The 21809-nt window shown below is 49.1% G+C and overlaps 1 protein-coding gene and 1 long non-coding RNA gene across 11 annotated transcripts in view; one reads left to right on the forward strand and one right to left on the reverse strand.

Moving 5' to 3' along the window:
• Window positions 1-21809, reverse strand: part of LOC135896562 (MYG1 exonuclease) — a 631131-nt gene that overhangs the window by 23438 nt on the left and 585884 nt on the right. The window lies entirely within an intron of this gene.
• Window positions 5812-8515, forward strand: LOC139049996 (uncharacterized). The gene is made up of 3 exons (XR_011508697.1): window positions 5812-5909; window positions 8058-8132; window positions 8197-8515. It is a non-coding gene; the product is annotated as an uncharacterized lncRNA (long non-coding RNA).

Here is a 21809-nt window from a genome sequence, read left to right on the forward strand (position 1 = left end):
CCAAACATGCAAAAGTGGGAGCATTACATTGTTGATAGATGGCAATGGGGAACCATGCGAAGCGACCTACGTTGTTGTAGATGCCTCAACTCGCAGACGCCAAACACACCGAAAAGATTTACGTACTACCCACACAGCGACAGGGCGACGGAGCATATATCGCAATGAAAAATTCTGGAAGCTGCTCGGCGGAGGTTTCTACAAAGAATCCCGCAAGTGTGCCTACGTTGCGACTGAAACACGAGTTACTTTGAAATTGCTTCACTAATGGAACTTCGAAACCGGCGATTACGGCTTTCTAACGTGCCGGCAGCTCGAACTTGGCTGGACTTGGCCACATTTGACTGCAAATAAATGCCAATGAAGTAGAAGAAAAAATATATGGTGGTCGTGACGTAAAACTTGCGCCCGCAAAACGCAAAAGCATCGCCTTTGGGATCAGGTAGAACACAGAAAAAAAGAAAACCATAATCACATATTGAAAACTTGGTCGACGCTTTAACTGTGGTCAAGCGTGCAGCGCACGCGTAGCAACATAGCGGCAACGAACGGCAATAGTACCGCAAGATATCAGCAAGCGCAGCGACATTGACAGAAGGCAGCTTGCTTTGTGCGCTTGTTTACACGATTCGTGCACCATATTTCCCGCGCGCAGGCTTGTTGAGCACGTGGTCGTCCGCGCGTCTTGCAGCTCTGGCAGCGACTCTCCAGGCCACTGTGGCAAAGAAAAACGAAGGGCGGGACAACGACAGTCTGGTCCGTCCACCGTCGGCTCACTCGTAAGTCTGCTGTTGCACTGGCCGAAGCTGATGACAGTGCAGGAGCCTCGAAGGTAACTGGAACGCAGTCTGCAAAGCGAGGTCGTGCAGCAACTAGCAAGGCTGGTACACTTGGGCTGCAGTAGGTTTTGTTTCAATCGCCGAGTTCGTTTCACGCTGCCAGTTCCATTCCGTGCAATCATGCCGAGGAGGAAGGCAAATGCAACCAAAGGCGGCGCGGCCGAGCCTAGCGACATCGTCCAAGCATCGTCGACGCTGCAGAACGCTCGACGTTCTTCTTCCGGTCCGACCAGCGCGAAGTCAAGCACCGCTGGCCAGTTGCCTGGCCGTCGGAAGCGCTCCCAACCTGGCGTCCCCGACAGTGCCTTGGCCAACGCGACTTCTGTCGCGCCTTCAGCTGGACCGGCAGCGGCGCTGAACAAAGGAGACGACCTGGTGCCTACTGGAAGCCCCGAGCGTTCACTGGTGAAGGGACAAACCCCGGCCCGAGCCAAGCCAGCCGGTGCACAAGACATGACTGGAGGCAACGTAGCTGCAAAGAAGGCGGTGAAGCCGGCCGTGGCTTCAAAGCGAGGGCGTGCTAAGCGCGCATCAGTCAACGCCGCAGAGCCCGGAAAGGGAACCTCCGAAAGCCCAAGCCGTTCCAAGCCGCCCGGCGGCAACGCGGACGACACCGCAGTAGCGGTCGAGCCAACTGTCAAGACGGGAAAACGAGGGCGTGCGGCAACTCTCCAGTCCACTGTGGCAAAGAAAAACGAAGGGCGGGACACCGACAGTCTGGTCCGTTCACCGTCGGCTCACTCTAAGTCTGCTGGAGCACCGGCCGAAGCCGATGACAGTGCAAGAGCCTCGAAGTTAACTAGAAAGCAGTCTGCAAAGCGAGGTCGTGCAGCAACTAGCAAGGCTGGTACAGTCGTGCTGCAGCAGCGTACCAATCAGGACCCGCCTGCTGAAAGAGGTGGAGCTGATGCATCAAATACTGGAGAGGACTCTGGAAGCCAGAAACTTTTGCAGCGAAAGAGACCATTAGCCTCTTCCAAGCAACCTGGTGTGACTGCCGAAGCCGGCAAGAGTGTTGATGCCGCTAATGTGACAGCCATGAATTCAACGAAGCTGACCAAGGGCACCAAGCGAGGCCGTGCAACTGCTGTCAACCCTACCACGTCGGAGCCTCAACAACCGGAGGAACAAGGCCCACCTGCTAAGCGTGCTGTGGTCAATGTATTGAGTGGAGGAGAAAAATCTAGTGCCGCAACACTAGGAGCTAAACGAGCGAGTCGTTCTTCAAAGCAGCTTGGCTCTGTAGCTGCACCTAGTGCCAGCGCTGGAAGAACCGCAGCTACAACTGATGCTGACTCGGGGAGAGGTGCCAAAAGGCTGTCCACCAAAGTCCAGGCTGCGGCATCTAAGCGGCCTGGGGTACAAAAAAAACTACCTGCCAAAGGCCAAACTGTGGCTTCTAAGAGCACTGGGAAACAAAAGAAGGCGGCAGCCAAGGGGCGTCTGCAGTCAAATCCAAGACAAAGGAAGCGAAAGGGCGCTCCATCCGATGCTGATGAGGTGTCAGATGCTTCAGATAGCAGCTATGTAGTGCCACGTGGTTTGCTGCAGAGGGCAAAACGCAGGGAGCCCTTTTATTATGACTACATTCGCCCATGGGTAGAAGAGCAGCTGTGGAGTGACAGCAGCTTTGATGACGACGAAGACATTTCACATGCTTCAATCAGCAGCATCATACCTCCTGCTGGTTTGCTCCAACCATACCGTCTCAAGAATAGGCTGATCGGTGCTGGAGGTAGTAGTTCAGGCAGTGACACTGAAGATGATGACATGCCCGTCTCTCCTGGAGAGGATCTCCTGTCAAGATGCGAGGCAAAATTTGGCGTGGGCACACTGCCACATTCCACGACAACCACTGCTGAAGCGATCAGCATGCTGGTGAACTTTGCAAGCAGTCGTCGCCTTCCCTGGGGTGCCCTGACTGAACTAGTCACAATTGTCAACAAATTGTTTGCTCCAGCTGCGGATGTTCTGCCTGGCCACAAGGCTTTAGCGAAGGCACTGTCAGAGATGCCTTAAGTGGCACTATGATTACAGCCACACGTTGGAGCTGGGCTCACCTTCATGTGGTGGGTGCAAAGAACCGTTCATATCACTACTTTATGCGCAACAGCAAGTTGACAGCAAATCATTTATCCCGTTTTAAAACCTGCAGAGGAAGAAGGATGCCTATTCAAATTTTTATCATGTGAATTGCTTCATAGCTATTGCACAGCATCCCATGTCCCAATTTCGTCTTTCCCATTTAAACACTTAATAAACATTAAAAACATTGATCTATGGAGTTTTTCGTGCTTTTATGAAGTTCTTAATGCAGAAGTTGTGGTAGGTGTTTAGAGCACTTGGAGATAGATTATAAGCATTGTAGTTAAAACGCACCGTAGAGGATCATTGTATGGATTTCAGTTCTAGTCACTTGTCCAGTTGTAAACTTATTGTCAAAAGTTCGTGATCACCAAATTGGTTCTTTCTCCTATTTTCTGAATGCCTGAAAAGCACTGCATTAAGCTTGCAAAATGATAGAACTCGAGGCATATTTACAAACTTTTACTACTGGTTGTAAAATGCTGCAAATATTTGGGGTTACGAAGAGGAATTGACTGCAGTTGGCAACTACGGCACACGGACCGCGCCAGGTTGCTACTCTGGAGCGCTATTCTCGACACACTAAAACACCAAATCATCGATGCGGAAACGGGGGACGCAAAGGCAATTCTAGGGCTTGACCTAGCGAAGGCTTTTGATAACGTCACACATAAAGCCATTCTTGAGAACCTTCAGGACTTGGGAGTAGGCGTACGAACCTACAATTACATTAGGGACTTCTGGTCAGACCGAGAAGCAAAAATCCAGATTGGAGAATGCCAATCGGATGACATTAAATTAGGCAGCAAAGGGACCCCACAGGGCTCTGTGCTCTCGCCGTTTCTTTTCAATGTGGCCATGATCAAACTCCCTGAAACACTGGAGGCTATTGAAGGACTAAATCACAGCATATACGCTGATGACATTACGTTGTGGATAGCTAGGGGCAGCGATGCCCAAATAGAGGAAACCCTCCAAAGAGCTATCCAGGCAGTTGAAGGTTACGTCGGACCTAGGGGACTTAAATGTTCACCGCAAAAATCGGAACTGCTTCTATACCAGCCGAAAGGCAGGGCCAGTAAGGAGGAACCGCAAATCTCTCTCACAGCTGGGGGGATCCCCATTCCAAAAGTGGACAAAATCAGAGTTCTGGGACTTTTTATTCAGGCCAATGGTTTTAATGGCGAAACAATAAGGAGACTAGACGGCTGCGCACTGCAGACCATGAGGCTGATCCGCAGGATCGCCAACAGGCGGTCCGGGATGAGAGAAGCGAATCTAGTTAGGCCAGTCCAGGCCTTTGTGATAGGTAGAATAGCTTATGTTGCTCCCTTCCTCAGTTTTAGGTCATTCGAGAAGAAGATTGATGGCATCATACGTAAAAGTATAAAACAGGCGCTGGGGCTTCCCATCCGCACTGCGAATGAAAAGCTTTTAGCTCTAGGGCTCCACAACACGCTTGAGGAGATTATTGAAGGAGTGAGGATCTCGCAGTATGAGAGACTTGCGGGAAGCCCTACGGGCAGGAAAATCCTAGCTAGGCTAGGCATAAACTATGAGGGGCAGGAAGGCATCAAAATAGACCTGCCGCGAAGCGTGCGGAACCGACTAATAATCCCACCACTACCTCAAAACATGCACCCAATCCATCACAAGGAACGCAGACAGAAACGGGCCGAGGCTCTTGAGAAGCGTTTCAAAAACTCGAAGGACGTGCTCTACGTTGATGCTGCAGACTATGGCAACGGCCGCATGGCCCTAGCTGTAGCGAGCGCTGAAACTAGATTGATAGCCAGTGGCACAGTTCCAACGGATTGCTCTCAAATTGGAGAAGAATCTGCCATAGCACTTGCAATTGCAAGTACTTCAGCCAAAATTATAGTCAGCGACTCTAAGGTTGCGGTGATGAACTTTGCCAGAGGCAGAATTTCTCCCGAGGCGAACAGAATCCTGCAGACCTGCAGAGATAGCAGGAAAATTGAAATAATCTGGGCACCTGCGCACGCCTCCCTCGCTGGGAATGAGGCGGCCCACGAATTAGCTCGAGGACTCACATTCCGAGCTGGTGGGCTAGCCGAAGGCTTCACGGGGCGAGACCGCTTAGTGTGCTACAGAGAGATCACACAACACTACAGACTAGGGCGGGTTAAATATCCTCCGGCTGATGCATCCTTAAACAAGAGCCAGGCCTCCACTTGGCGTCGCCAGCTGCAAACCAACTCGTTTCCAAGCCCGGTGTCGTGCAGCCTCTACTACCCGGGTCAGTACTCTAGCCAGTGTAAGCTATGTAAAGCCAGGGCTAATCTTCATCACATTCTGTGGGAATGCCCACAGGCTCCATCTGAGGGAAGAATAACCTCTTTAGATCAATGGGAGACCTTATTACTCAGCTCCGATCCGGAGATTCAACTGAAGACCGTCCAACTGGCCGAAAACGCCGCTAGGGTCCAAGGACTCCTGGCCGTCGTCTAGGTGGGAAGACTTAAAGCCTTCCCTACATCTGTTGGACAAATAAAGTTTTACAATCCAAAAAAAAATCTCGACACGCATGGCGGCTGCACGGCCGCCCATAGAGTTAGTAGAACAACTCTAGAGGAAAAGCTGGGCCGGAAAAGTGGGAACCTCTAGGGCGCCGCCCTGTTGCTACTGGTCAATGTGGCCAGCGCAATTACTATTGAAAGCGCTGAGAACAAGTACAGGTCACCTTATGCTTTGTCATCTAAAAACGCATACCTGATGGCTTTATGAAGGTGGTACGTTAATATTAAGTTTACAAAAAGCAATTGATAAGTCCGTGACTTATGTAAATCACGATGTACGCATTCATGCAATAAAAGATGATGCGAATTTCGGTTTCGAATCTGTTTTTTGGATGCGTAGTAGTTTCGTTTGACATGCGATCGCGCGTCGACATCGGACGCTATGGCACACTCGTGCCTTATGTGCCACCGAAGCCCCGAAGTGGTCTGGCATATACCTTCACATGTAAGTAAACGAATGTATCTCCTTGTTGAGAATATCACGCGAGTAGGCAGCTCTTGTGGTACATCACAATCGTTCGAGAAGCGTCACAGTAGAGCATTTTTCTGCATGCGGAGCGGCCGGTGTTTTTATTTGCAGGTTTCCCTTCAGTAAGAAATTGCTGGACAGGCGGACCAGCGCACCGGAATTGTACTGGCGAAGCCACAAGCAACTCAAAGAATCTGTTTAATTGTTGCACTTTGAACAATCATGCTTCTACAAAGGCCACAGCAGAAAAATAGCCTGATGCCGAGTATTTCTGTGCCACGAAGTAATCAAGAGGCGAGTGCCTAATGCGGACGAAATCGAGTGCATCGAGACTTAGAACGACAGAAAGCTAAGCTAGTTCGTAAGGATTCATTATGCAAAACAGAGGTGAGGCGTGCAGACAGAACACAAGAGTAGAGAAGTGGGCGGCGCTCGTGTTGTTTGCTTGTAAATACTCTACTCTTGTTTCCTGTCTGCACGCCTCACCTCCGTTTTGCATAACGAGTGCATCAACCCACATATTAATAGCTTAGGCGTTTTATTACCTGCGCAATATTTTCAACACTTCCTTGCATGCCATTTCATGTGGAATATCTTTTCTGGTCACAATTTTGTGCAGCGAATCTATTTGCATGATCGACTCCGGGCTTGTGGGACCGTTCACTTGCACTTGATGCTGAGTCTTTTACATGTATCCATAAACTGCAGATATGCACATCAGATCCCTGCGAGCATTTTCAAAATTCAATTATTTTCGACAACAGGCACATATGCAATACTGACATAATCCCGAATACCACTAAGCAGCTGGGACACATTTTTGTTGACCATACTCGCAGGTAAAATAAGTACATCATGTGGACAGCTCCAGCTCATTTCCCTTAAGTCACCGTGTACAAGGGTTATGCAAAAATAATTTTTTTTTCTCGCGCACCGATTATTTTGCTGTATAAGCAAGAGAACCCACCACGTTAGTGTAACGTATCTTGTGCATCACACTAATATGTGCTTTCATTTACCAAGTGAGATGAGTTACTTTTATGACTCATTCAGTCATATCACACTGCAAGCTGCATTCATCAATCTTCAATTGGATTTTGCAAATGTTTAATGAAACATGTTTCCCTTTTATGCAGATATGTAATGGCAAGCCCTTCCATGTGTTCCCAAATTAAAATTTAAGCTCTAAATTAAAGAAGATATTTCTAGTCAGAAACAAGTAAAAATGGTGACTGCAGAGTATCAGAAGCCCAAGGTACAGAAATTATGAGAAGTGTCGAATGATTTTAAGGAAAGAGTCGCCTTTGAAAATGCAAGACCCTTTAGTGGATGTCAAGCAAGTCAATATAGGTAGAATACTCTGCAAAATTATGCGAGTGAGGGGATGTCAAAAAATTGGGTAAGGAAATGCATTGTTTTTCTGCAAAACAAAAGCTGATTGCCATTACATAAGTCACTTTAGCATCATGATAAATTCAGAAATAAACCCAAAAACAAGACACGCAAAAATAAAAAAAAACATTTAATGATATTCCAGCAGAACTTTTTGTTGGGCTAGTTGGTGCATATTACTGAAGTACTATAGCGTCAAACAGACAACACAAGAAGAAGAGACACGGACATAAGCGCTCGTCCGTGTCTCTTCTTCTTGTGTCGTCTGTTTGGCGCTATAGTACTTCAGCCATATAATGATGCTCTCTCCACACTGGGATAAATAAAAACAAACACATCACATCTAATGTGGACATATCAGATGCCTTGTGAAACACTAAAAGAACAATTCAGTTTCGAGCTATGGCACTTGCCGCATAGATGTGGGGGGGCCTTGCACCAATAGTGATAGTTACCACTGCATTTAGAAATTGAAAGCATTCGTGCAGACAAGGATGATTCTTTATATTTTTGGCTACCACTTCAAATGCCTCCACCAAGTGTTACAATGCCGCACGCAGCCATACTAAGGATCTCGCAGCAACACCTGCAGGTAAAAAGCAGAAGCAGTCATAGTGCTGGCGTGTTCTGGACACTATGTTTGAAAACTTAGGCAAGAAGAGTGCAAGAAGCAGACATAATTGCATTTATTTCCATAATTCCCCATTTAAATGGCCTTTTCTTTTTGCTTAGACAATGCCTACGCCTAGCCACAGCAGCTCCCTCATACAGACTCCGCAAGCCAAGAGGCCGTGGAGGCAAATGCAGGTAAGAGGCAATAAGCAATAGCACTGGTATCGACATTCATCTCATTTCTTTTTATTTCGTTTAGGCAGCCAGCACACCTCGAACAGCCACCTTGACTGCGGGTGTGTCACCCTAGTTGCCAAGGAAACATTTGAGGGAAAGTGACAGGCAATGTGAAGAGCCACTTCTCCATGTAAACAATACTCTTTCTCTCGGATGACTCCTACGCCTCGCCACGCCAGCACACTTGTGCACAAAGATGCCGCAGAGGCACGTGCAGGTCAGAGGCAAGAAGCAGTGGCACTGGTGAAGACATTTACCCAATTTCTTTTTCTTACACTGAGGCAGCCAGCACACCTCGAACAGCCACCTTGACTGCGGGTGTGTTAGTAGATTCCTGTTGTACATATGCTCATAATAAACTTCAGTAAACTTGAACCTCATAATAAACTTGAAGGCAAATGGGACATTGATGCATTGTATTTTTATTTATTTATTTATTTATTTACTTACATACCTACAGCGCCCAATGTTGGGCATTAGAGTAGGGGGAAGGAGTATACAAATGATGGAAATACAGATGATTGATGTTACAAAAGGATAGATCTAATACACAATGCAACAAAATATTGATATTGAAAACACAGTACTTAACACAACATTGAACATTTATTGTACACATACAATATATGTTATACTTTGCAGTGCTACAGAGCGTATTTTGAAGCTTCCCCCTATATTTTGCACCTTTAATTACGTATGTGTTGTGTGGCCCTCAATGCAGTTCTTGTTGTAGCAGCTGCTTTGTCTGTGTATCGCACATTGGCTTAAGCTCGTGATATGCACATACTTCTCTCACATATGCAAAATAAAGTTCTATGTAGTCCTCAGTGTTACAACAAAAAATGAAAGTAAACAATCCGATCGTGGAATTGTGTTTATTACAGTGATTCCTACGACAACAACTTGAACTGGTCAATCGGTCCATAGCCTCCTCTATTTTTCAAAAATAAAGAAGGCTATGATCCGTCATGGCAAGGAATTGTATGTATACATAAAAAAAGGGGGTATGTGTGTGTTTGTAGTGGGGGTATAGGATTAGGGCGGTACGAAAAAATGTACCAACACCGTCCTCTAGACCCATTCCGTTAAGGTACCGTAACAAAGCGTATTATGCATAAAGTTCATACAACCAACTCTGATATTACTACAGACGCCAGGCGACGCTAGCTACATTTGTCATGCATTCGCGACTGCACCGGATGCCCCCCACATTATTCTCGTTAATCGTGCTCACTGCGCCGAGGCAAAAGAAAGATCATGGGCGCAGGTGCCTTTAAAGTATCTCGACCTTGCGAGGCACTGCTGCGCGTGCCAGGGGAGCTGTCCGTGCGAACACTCCCTGGCGCACACCTGCCTCGGCGGCCCCAACCTACGTACCGTTCTGCTTCGAGCTTTGATCCCCCCACTGTCCCTCGGGTGCCCTGGAGTTCCTGCGCCGCCTGCTCTACTATCATCTCAGGTGCTCTCCTGAGACTTCCGTTTGTCGGTTACATGTGCCCTACAGCTGGATCATTACTTATAATAATAAAAAACCCGATCTAGCGTCACGACGATAGATCGCGAAAGCGGCTTTTGCAACATACCGCGCCCGTGCGAAGAGAATTACGGAACGCCAACGAGGAATCTGACCACAGCTTCGAGCTCGTAACGTCGTCGAGTGACACCTGCAACAGGCGTGACCGCTGAAAACCGCATACCGCCAGAAACTTGAACAGGATCATCCATCGGTTGCATAACTGCCAGCTGTACGACCAACATGGACCACACCCACATAGAGTAAAGAACCGACTTATAAAGCCCAAACACACGGCTGCACGCACACATCACAACACTTCAAGCGAGACGCCATGCTGCTACGCTGCTACTGTTGCCGGATTAAAACTGACTACTGTCACCAAGTCTAGCAAGCGTCTCAGGAGCTGGCAACCTCGGCGCGTAGCAACATGGCGGCGCTCTTGAGGTTCCCGATTTTAATGCATGGGCCCTATGGGTAGCTTGTCCTCTAGAGTCAGTATAGTAACTCTATGCGGCCGCCATCATCCGCCATGTTTACTCTCTGATTGGCTGTCGAGAGCTCACGTGCCTTTAAATTTGTGCCGGGAAACAGAAGCTTTGCAAAATGCAATTTTGCGTTTTCATCAAGATGACGAAACGTGGCGTGAGCTGCAAATTTTATCGACTAATACATTTGTTTTGTTCCTTGGCAGCTATATTGCGATGTTAGCGCTTCAAAAAGAAAGTGAGCGTTAGCGCACAGAAGTCAGTGCAATGCAACTGCAATTTCGCGAATGTGTGGTGACGACCCAAGATATGCGCCATGCCAGCTTGCTGATTGGCTGAAGGAATATGCTGTGGGGAGCGACACAAAAGGAAGGAAGGAAGGAAATCAACTTTATTCAAGGTCCTGCAGGCCACGAGAGCTTTTGGGCTTTCATGGAGTGGGCGTCTCCAACGACGACTTTCCTGGCGGCGGCGTGGACCTGCTGGACGGCCCAGAGTTGGGGAGCGAGTTCTTCTCTCCGGATTGCTTTTTCAAACTTGCGCTTGTCCGGTTCGGAGTTTATGTGAGCTTGCGAGCACGGCCAGAGTAAATGATATACGTTAAGGGATGTATTGCAATTGGTGCAATGAGACTTGTCGTAGAGCTCAGGCATGTAATGGTGTAGTCTGTTTTGCGTGGGGTCAGGAAGGGCCGTTTCGTAACGTTGCGCTGTGCCACCATAGCAGAGATATTCCGCCATAATTTGTGGTGCGACGAGCCGCGCGAATTATTCTAATGAGCAGCCATATGCAATGGCGGCCGAGAGGAATGCATATCGCCACATTTTCCCCGTCGTTTGGCGCCATGAAAATCTTTTGTTCATAATGCGTGCTCATAGTATTTGCATCGCTCTCGGGTGTTGTTTGTATTTGTGTTTTGGGCCATCATGTTTTAAAAGAACGCGTTTATACGAATATTGGTTGAACATAGCAAACTTTCTGCAACGTTGTCCACTTTTCATTGCTGTGTTTGCTGTGCAAACATTCATTGCTGTGCAAACATTAACAGTGCAAGAAACCACATCAGAAGATTGCTATGAAAATGCTCATATCTGGACTTTGCTGTCGGCGCGAACGAAGTGCCTCGAGCCGCCAATTCGCCGCACATTCAATTGGGGCGGCGTAGAACTGGCAATGGAAGTAGACACAGGATCACCAGTATGCGTCATAGCGCGACAGGTTTTCGATAAGCATTGCAAACACTGGCCAAATTTGAAGCCTTCACATCTGAAACTTTCAAGCTACGCTGGAAGGCTGCCTGTGTTAGGCGAGCTTCGGCTAGCTGTTGGGCACCAAGGTGTGTCAGTTGAATGCACGCTCATAGTACTAGATTGCACCGGACCAAGCCTGTGCGGTCGAGACCTGTTAACCCTGCTGGATAGGGCTGGAGTTCCGGTACTGCAAGTCAGTAAAAAAGAAGTGCCGGTGACGGAAGAAGCCATCAATCACATCAACGCCTTACGCAGTAACTACGAAGATGTCTTCTCCGAGGAATTGGGCCTGATGAAGGGACCCCCAGCCAGCTTGGTGCTCAAGGACGGTGCGGTAAACAAGTTTTACAAGGCGCGACCGCTTCCGTACGCGCTCCGCGACAAGGTGGCAAAAGAGCTGGATCGGCTAGTGTCGCTATGCATAATATCGCCCATAAAATATTCGGACTGGGCGACCCCCATAGTACCAGTGCTTAAAAAAGATGGCACAGTCCGGATTTGCGGGGACTTTAAGGCCACCTTGAATCATGCTTGTGCACTTGAGCAGTATCCCCTTCCGGTGACTGAAGACATGTTCGCGTCTTTAAGCGGTGGTGAAGTTTTTAGTACACTCGACTTGAAAGATGCCTACAACCAGGTGCCACTAGACGAAGCTTCACGCAAGCTGTGCGTCATTAATACGCACCAAGGCCTATTCTGTTACAACAGGCTGCCGTTCGGCATTTCCTCTGCTCCTGCTATATTTCAAAGGAAGATGGATACCATTCTAGCGGGCCTTCCTGGCGTTCAGGCATACTTAGATGATGTGCTTGTCTGAAAAGGCGGCAGACAACGGAGCTCGGCTGAAAACAGTGTTGGATCGGTTTCGAGAGCATGGCGTAAAGCTGCGATATGACAAATGCAATTTCAGCCAGCCATCGGTTACTTATCTGGGACACCGTATCGATCGTATCGGTCTTCACCCGACGGAAAAGAACGTGGAAGCTATCATGAAAGCACCGAGCCCTCGTAACGTGAGCGAGCTGCGTTCGTTTGTCGGAATGCTAACATTTTATTCAAGGTTTTTGCCGAACATGTCAAGCGTGTTGTCCCCGTTGTATCAGTTACTAGAAAAGAATGCGCGATGGCAGTGGAACCAGCCCCAGGAAACTGCGTTCGCCAAGGCCAAACAGTGTCTCAAGAATGCCGAAGTGCTTGCCCATTTTGACCCGTTAAAGGAGCTGAAACTCGAGTGCGACGCTTCCCCACACGGCATTGGCGCAGTACTGTTTCACACAGTAGGCAGCGTCCACAGACCGATAGGATTCCGTTCAAGGACTCTCACGAAAGCCGAACGGAATTACTCGCAGCTGGAGCGTGAGGCACTGGCACTCGTTTTTGGGGTCACGAGATTCCGAGACTATCTGTTGGGCCGTGAATTCACCTTGGTTACAGACCACCAGCCTCTCCTCGGATTGCTAAGGGCCGACCGCCCAACACCGTCTATGGCTGCAGCCCGCATTCAGCGTTGGGCCCTCTATCTCGGAGGATATTGCTACAAACTTCAGTACACTCCCGGAAGACAACTGCTGAACTCGGACGCCCTCAGCAGGCTTCCGCTGCAATCACCCGGTCCCAGTATGGAGCCCCTAGAACCGCAAGAGTACGTTTTTTCTTTGGAAATCCTGGAGGAAGGCACAGTCACGACACGAGAGCTGAAGGACCTTACAGCTGTCGACCCGACACTAGATCGCGTCAAGCATTACGTGCTACGTGGTTGGCCTAGAAGCTCGAAAGGCCTTGAGCCGTGCCTGGCGGTATTTTTTGACCGTCGACTGGAGTTGTCCCTGGCACATGGGTTAATTTATTGGGGCCATCGAGTGGTTATACCAGCCGGTGCGCGAAAGCGATTGCTGCAGCTGCTGCATGAAACCCACCAAGGGTCTTCGCCGATGAAATCGATTGCGCGATCATTGTTCTGGTGGCCAGGGCTAGACCGAGAGATTGAGGAAATGTCGGCTGAGTGCAAGAATTGCATCGACAATTTGCCCATGCCGCCAGCCGCTCCACCAGCAAGCTGGCCACAAACTTTTGAGAAGTGGTCGCGCATCCATGTGGATTTTGCCGGACCGATAGAAGGCAAGATGGTGCTTGTGCTAATCGATTCGCACACCAAGTGGATAGAAGCGCTTCCTTTGAAGCAAGCTACCTCGACAGCTACAATCCACTGTTTGCGGGACATTTTCAGCAGATTTGGCGTGCCCAGAACGATAGTTTCCGATAACGGAACACAATTCACTAGTCGTGAATTTGCAACATTTATCGAGAACAACAACATATCGCACGTTAGGACCGCCCCCTTCCACCCGCAATCTAATGGGGCCGCCGAAAGAGCTGTCCGAACAGTGAAAGATGGTCTTCGGAAGCTGAAGGAAGGAAAACTGGAGCACAAACTAATGCGACTACTGCTCAATTACAGAAGGACACCCCAGAAGAGCGGAAAGTCGCCATCACAGATGCTTCTCGGATACCAGATTAGATCGCGCCTGGATACGTGTTTTCCGAAGGGTAGTGGAGACGCACTGTCTGATAACCAGGAGTGGCTGCCCCAACTAGAGAGCCGTGTGCACGTTCGCAACTATGGGGCAGGAGACAAATGGATACCAGGACATGTGACATCTACATCTGGGACCCGAATGGTTACAGTAGAAACACCTGGAGCAATTGTCCGGCGGCACGTGGACCAGGTGCGTCGTCGGCCTACAAAAACGCAGTCACCCGACATTGCGGAAGACGCGTGCTCGGACGGCGCTACATTCAGGCCAGAGGAATCCTCGCCACAGCTCGATGTGAGCCTGGAAGCATCTGCCTTGCCGCCTGCAGTTGGGGATCATCATGCTGACCGCGCCTTCCCGGCACTTCCGTCACCCGAAGCAGTAGTGCAAAGCGAACCCGCTCAAGTCTTACGACGTTCTACGAGGACGAGGAGACCTGTTGACCGATTTTAGGAGGAAGAAGTGTTGTATCGGCCGCTGTGTCATAGTGCGGGCTACACACTGCGCAAGCGTGAAGTTTTCTTTCTAACTCGCTGTCTCCCCTTTCCATTACCCCTCTCCTGGATTACTATATAACCACCCTGCTGTTGACAATAAAGGCTGAGTTGTACCTGTCTCGTTCCCAGGCGTGTACGTACGTTTCGTTCCTGCCGTGGCCTAACGGCCGCGACTATGTTACAGTATTGCAATCAAGATTAATGCCTTTCGCACAATTAAAAGTTATAACGGCGTATTTTTAATTCATAAAAAGGAATGTACACAAGGCGGCGCCTTGAAGTTTCCTAGAAGGAGATGAGGCAATGAAGCACATAAGAACCATGATGAGGGAAAAATTTACAGAACGGAGAAATGGTACATGCAGTATGTCGGAGTGGGATAGCCCGGTCAATCCACTGCTTTCGCTTGGACAAAGAGAGTGGGAAAGGGCCGAGAAGAGGGTACCAAGTAACACATCGGCAGGCCCCGATGGTATTCCAACTATGTTAATAAAGAAATTGGGCTCGAAATCTAAGAAAGCATTAAGGGAGGTGGTGAACAAAATGCTAATGGATGGTAAAGCACCTGACGAATGGAGGCTAAGTAGGATGAGAATTATATATAAGGGAAAGGGGGACAAAGCTGACATAAATAACTATCGGCCTATAACGGTGACGCCAGTGGTTTACAGGGTAGTTACGCAGATTATAAAGGACAGACTGCGGGCATGGGTAGAGAACGAGGGGGTGCTTGGAGAGCTACAAAATGGGTTCTGGAAGCATAGGAGGCTAGAAGACAATCTGTTCTTACTGACACAGTGCAGTGAAATAGCTGAAAAGGAACACAGACCCCTATGGCTGGCTTTTTTGGACATCAAGGGAGCCTATGACAGTGTACTTCAAGAGGGCTTGTGGGGCATTCTGGAAACTTTTGAGTGCCAGATGGAGTAACCAATTTCTTAAAAGATATCTATAAATGTAACCGGGTGATTATACAATGGGAAAAGCAGGTTTCGGAGCCTGTAATGATTCGGCGAGGGCTTAGGCAGGGGTGCCTATTGTCACCTCTGATGTTTGTGCTGTACCTACAAGGTTTAGATGCCAAAATACAGCAAAGCGGACTCGGCTTCATCCTATCATTTTTCAAACAAGGAAAATTGATTTGGCTGACAATACAGAATATCTGCAGGGATTGATAAACATATGTGGTACAGAAGGAGACAGATTAGGCCTGAAGTTTAGCAGAGAAAAATCAGCAGTCATGATTTTTAATGATAACATTTGCGGCGAGCTTAAGATACAGGAGGACACGCTGGAGATAGTCGATAAATACAAGTACCTTGGGGTGTGGATAAATAATGGCATTGAGTATCTGACAGGGTACGAAAAGTATGTAACGACTAAAGGTAACAGAAGTGCAGCGATTATGAAGAGTAGGGCACTGTGGAACTACAATAGGTACGAGGTAGTACGAGGGATATGGACATGGATATGGAGGGATACGAGTCAGGATATGCCTGACTTTTGCAAATGCAGTTCTATGTATGAGAGCAGAGACCCGGCAACAGTTGGAAACTAGGCAACGTGGTGTGGGTAGGCTCGCTCTGGGAGCACATGGCGAGACACCAAATCTTGGGGTGCAGGGGGATCTAGGATGGTTTTCTTTCGAGGGCAGAGACGCTAGTAGCAAGGTAGCATTTATTTATTTATTTATACATACTGCAGCCCCTATATGGGGCTATCGCAGGAGTGGGTTATACAAAAAAAGTCATACAAAAAACCAAGTAAATAACAACATAAAAAATTCACAAGAAATAAGGCAGATGACAGAAATGAAACTCAAAATAGCAGCAACACTGAGAATCAGTACAAAAACGAGAATGAGTAAATACACTGTAACAACAAGAGAATACATAAAATCAGGTGTGGTTAACTTTTAACAGGAAATCGTTTAATGGCAGTGACCTAATTGTTCCGGGAATTAAGTTCCAAAATTCAATAGTACGTGGAAAAAAACTGTATTTAAATTTATTAGATTGAGCAAAGTAAGGCTTAATATTAAGGTTATGGTGACTCCTACTTGACCGAGGAATGTCTGAAGGAATATATATGGGATGCGAGACACGATAAGAAAAATTGACGATGCCATGCAGAAACTACAATGACTCAATGTGACGGCGTATGGATAAAGGGGTTAGGTTCAAAGAAGATAAGGTACGAGAGGGTGAAAAATAGTGATCATAGCGACGATATATGAACCTAATAGATTTTCGTTGTATGCTCTCAATGGAGTTAATGTCGCACTGCTTATGAGGGTTCCAGACAGGAGAAGCATAATCTACAATTGGGCGAATCAATGTTTTATACATTAGTAACTTAGTTTCCTTTGGAGAATTGTTAAAATTGCGCCTCAAATACCAGAGCTTCCGGATTGCTTTAGTGCAAACGAAATTAATGTGTTGTGACCAGGACATGTTAGTGGTAAATATGACGCCAAGATACTTGTATTCTGAGACCCTGTGCAAGGATAAGTCGTTGAAAGTGTAATTGGTCAATGAAGGAGAGGCGCACTATTAGAAAATGACATTATCACAGTTTTAGTAAAATTAATTTTCATTTGCCAAGTGTTGCACCAGGTACAGAAGCTGACAAATGAGGAATTTAGTTCAAGGTGATCTTCTGGTGTGTTAATCACGCGATACAAAACACAGTCGTCCGCATATATATTTGAGGAGCGATTGAGAAAAATGGGGGAAATGCGGTGGGCTAGGAACTTCATCGTCGTTCTCGCGGCGGCTCGTCTCTTGAGCATCGCTCGATGATATCCACGGAGGAAGGAAACTAAGGAGAGGCCCTACCCCCTCCGCGCGCTAGGAGAAAAGTGTGGCGGAAATGACGTGTAGGTTCTCATTTTTTTGCTGCTTTTTTATTTATTTTTTGCTGCATGGCCACGCCTTTTGGGCCACAATGGCGGCGTTGTTCTGATTTTTTGAGCGCTCACACGTGTTGCTCTGGTAGGTTTCGTGCCGTAGCAAAGGCGCTGTGTGGGCGGGTTTGCGTTAGTCACCGTGTCTTGTTGCGCTGTGTTACCTGCACCGTGCTCTGCCGGATGTTGCGCGAGCGCGCGCGCTCCGCGCGCGAAACCACGCGCAGCGCGGCGTGGTTTCGCGAAGGATGTAAACAAGAGAGGAGGGTGGCACAAAAGGCGGAGCATCGCCATGAGCAACGCCAACTTCCGGCTTCACTTTTCCTTCACAAAGAGTGACGTCAGGGCCTCTCCTTAGTTTCCTTCCTCCGTGATGATATCGTAATACTATACCCCCTCCCCAGCCCCTAGCGGCAAAAATATCTGCTAAATATCCAAGGCGCGTGGAGAGTTGTAGGGCTTGAGTCGGGCGACGTGGACAATGTCATTGGCTGTCACAGCGGAGGACGTAGTGGGCGTGGTTAGAACGATTTTATAGGTGACATCGGTCACTTTGAGGAGCACACGATATGCGCCTGTGTAACAGGAAAGCAGTTTTTCACAAAGGCCAACTTTACGCGATTGTGACCAGAGCAACATGAGGGTGCCGGGCACAAAATGGACATCACGGTGACAGAGGTCGTAGCGTTGCTTCTGTTTGTCTTGAGACACTTGTAGACGAGCGCGCGCAAGTTGGCGTGCATGGTCAGCATGGGCAATTGCATCACGGGCACAATCGCTAGTTGAAGCTGTGGCAGACGGAAGCACAGTGTCAAGTGGTAGCGTAGGTTCACGGCCATACAAGAGGTAAAAAGGGGGAAAAGCCTGCAGTTTCGAGACTGGAAGAGTTGTACGCAAGGTAATGTAAGGTAGAGCGAGATCCCAGTCACGGTGGTCGTCTGAAACGTATTTATATAGCATGTCTGTAAGGGTGCGGTTCAAACGTTCAGTGCGGCAGTTCGTTTGGGGGTGGTCATAGGTCATAGGTTCGAGATACGCCGAGATGTCCTGGCGTTGGTGCGTCGTGAAGCTCTTCTATAACGGTTGAGCGGAGGTGTTTAGGTATGACAAGTAGGAACTCAGAACCGTCCGGATGATTGTTAGGACGGTACAGAGTACCGTCGCGGAGGACGAAGAGGCGTAGTGTGGCGTCGGCCAGAGAGTGTTCAAAACGGTCGACGAGTGCTGTGATGTAGGCGTCACGACGTTGCTCGTCGGCGAAATGAAGCAGCTGTGTTACAGAGAATACGCAAGAAGCACTGGCAATATGGAGGAGTCAGAGCCGTCAACAGGGTAACGCGACAAGCTGTCAGCGTCTTGGTGCAGGCGACCAGACTTGTACACCGCGCAATATGAAAATTCTTGTAGCCTTTCAAAGCCCATCGATCAAGCCGGCCTGTAGGATCTTTTAGCGATGAGAGCCAGCAGAGAGCATGATGGTCAGTGACTACGGAAAAAATGGCGACCGCAAATGTAAGGACGGAACTTCGCAACCGCCCAGACAACAGCAAGGCATTCTCGTTCCGTAATGGAATAGTTGCGCTCCGATGGTGCTAGGAGGCGGCTCGCATAAGCAATAACACGATCCTGGCCACACCGACGCTGGGCTAAGACGGCACCTACGCCGTGACCGCTGGCGCATCTGTACGCAATTGTGTAGGGGCATCAGGGTCGAAGTGGGCGAGTATAGGTGGTGAGGTTAGAAGAGTGACAAGACGAGAGTAGGCGTCAGCTTCTGCAGTACCCCAGGAGAATCGTACGCCTTTCTTCAAAAGATTAGTGAGGGGTCTAGCAATTGTCGCAAAATCTGAAACAAAACGACGAAAGTACGAGCATAGCCCTACAAAACTTCGAACGTCTGCGGCTGTCTTCGGAACCGGAAACTCGCGGACAGCGCGAGTTTTGTCGGGATCAGGCTGTACTCCGGAAGCGTCAACGAGATGGCCCAGAAGAGTAATTTGCCGGCGGCCAAAACGACATTTGGACGAGTTAAGTTGCAGCTTCGCCTTTCGTAGTACATCAAGTATAGTTGTTAGACGCTCAAGGTGACAGTCGAACGTTGGCGAGAAGACGATGACGTCGTCGAGGTAGCAGAGGTATGTGGACCATTTGAAACCTTGGAGCAAGCAGTCCATTATACGCTCAAAGGTGGCAGGGGCGTCGCATAATTCAAACGGCAATACTTTAAATTGGTATCGGCCATCAGGTGTGATGAACGCGGTCTTTTCTCTGTCCATATCGTCAACAGCAATCTGCCAGTATCTCGAACGAAGATCATAGACGAGAAATAGCTGGAATCGTGCAGGCAGTCAAGGGCGTCGTCTATATATACGTGGGAGCGGGTAGACGTCCTTCTTAATCATGTTATTTAGATGACGGTAGCCTACACAGAAGCGCCACCTGCCGTCCTTCTTAACCAACACCACAGGTGAGGCCCAGGGACTAGAAGAAGGCTCAACGATGTTTTTATCTAGCATTTTGTTCACTTCATTTTGAATTACTCGGCGTTCCGACGCAGAAACTCGATACGGTCGTCGGTGAATAGGCTTAGCATCACCAGTAAGAATCCGATGCCTGACCGCGAGCGTCTGGCCTAAAGGGAGATCGTCGAAGTCGAAAATATCTCGGTGTGACGGTAATATTTGGCAAAGGTCTTCAGCCTGCGCAGAGGACAGGTCCGTCGCAACCATTTTTTTTTTATGTTGGGATCGGTGCCCGAGGCTGGCGGGAAGGGAATGCTAAGCTCGCGAGAACCTTCGGTCGAAAACGCTGCCACGTATTGGTCGCCGAGACAATCAACGGTGGCAAGGTAAATACCTTGCGGTAGAATTTGCTTTGCCAATCCAAAGTTACAGACAGGCATGCAAGTGTGGTTCGCAGTATAGTAATAGTAAGTATACTGTGAGGCACGGTAACGTCATACTGTATTGGAATGTCGGGCAGAGGAGTGACGAGGTCCTCGCCATCAGGAAGTGGTGGGAAAGACAACAGTTCAATGTAGGCTATTGACTTTGGCGGCAGGCGAAGAAAGCCGGTGGGGCGTAAGCGGCAGTGGGGTGCGTCAGAAGATTCTGCGAGCATCGGCAACTCAAGGCGAAGGGTACTGGAAGAGCAGTCATTAAGAGCAGAATGCGCGGAGAGAAAATCGAGGCCGAGAATGAGGTCGTGGGGGCAATGAGCAATTGCGGTGAACAGGACAGGAGTGTGGCGGCCTGCGATGCTAACACGTGCCGTACACATGCCGATGATAGGCACAGTACCGCCATCCGCAACGCGGACGACGCGTGCCGACGCTGGGGTGAGGAGCTCGTTCAGTCGTGGTCGGAAGGCAGCACTCATAATAGAAAGATGTGCTCCTGTATCGATGAGTGCCGGGACAGGATAGCGGTCAACGTCAACGTCAAGAAGGTTTCGGTTCGTAGGTAACGTGAGCAGAGGATTTGAGGGCAGGGTCGACAACGCAGCTTCATCTCCAGAAGCTGCAGTGACTCGTTTTCCGGCTGGATCCGGAAGGTGATAGGCGGTGAACAGAAGCGACGGGGTTGGGGGCGAACGAGACTGATGGCGTCGAGGTGAGGGCGAGCGGCTGTAGCGAAGGTTCGGAGCAGGAACATCAGCGGCAGTGGGCTCATGGCGGTGGTATAGGAAACAGAAGGTCCAAAGGGGCGGGGATGAGCAGCGGTGTATATCCGAAGAGGTGGTGGCCATCCGTTGTGGCAGTGACGAGCGACGTGGCCGATGCGACAGCAGTGGAAGCAGATCAGCCTGTCATCAGGGGTACGCCATTCGGACGGGTTGCGGCGAGGTGTGGCAGGAAAGGACTCCCGGGGACGAGGAGGGCCGCTATAGTACTGGGGAACGCTGGGTTGGGACGTGGAACACACAGAGTTCAGATCCATGTTCTCAAATTCCTGTCTGACGACGGCCTGAATCATCGCAATAGTGGTTGGCGGCGGTTCGGGAGGCGTCGTGGGGAAAGCTGACGAACAGGCGGCCTCGAGTTCGCGGCGAACAATACGGGTGACGTCGTCACAGGTGGTGGTCTGACGCGGTCGACCCTCACATGTCGACGTAGCAGCAGTGTTGGCTAGCCGTGTAATGTGGTGTGAGATACGGCGGCTCTTAGCTTGTTCAAGGCGACGGCATTCTTTGATTATGGCGTCGATGGTCGAGACGTTGCCGAAAACAAGCAAATTGAAAGCGTCGTCGGCGATGCCTTTTAGAATATGCGACACTTTATCGGCTTCGGACATAGCATCGTCAGTTTGCGGGATAGAGCTAAGACGTCGAGGATGTAGGAAACGTATGGCTCCTAGATGACTGAACATGAGACGCAAGAGCCTTTCTCGCGCCAGCCTTGCGCCCAATCCGGTCGCAGAAAAGTTCCCGTAGCTTCCCTTTGAAATTTT

Source organism: Dermacentor albipictus, chromosome 9, assembly GCF_038994185.2.
Source record: "Dermacentor albipictus isolate Rhodes 1998 colony chromosome 9, USDA_Dalb.pri_finalv2, whole genome shotgun sequence".
In the NCBI taxonomy this organism is placed as follows: Eukaryota; Metazoa; Arthropoda; class Arachnida; order Ixodida; family Ixodidae; genus Dermacentor; species Dermacentor albipictus.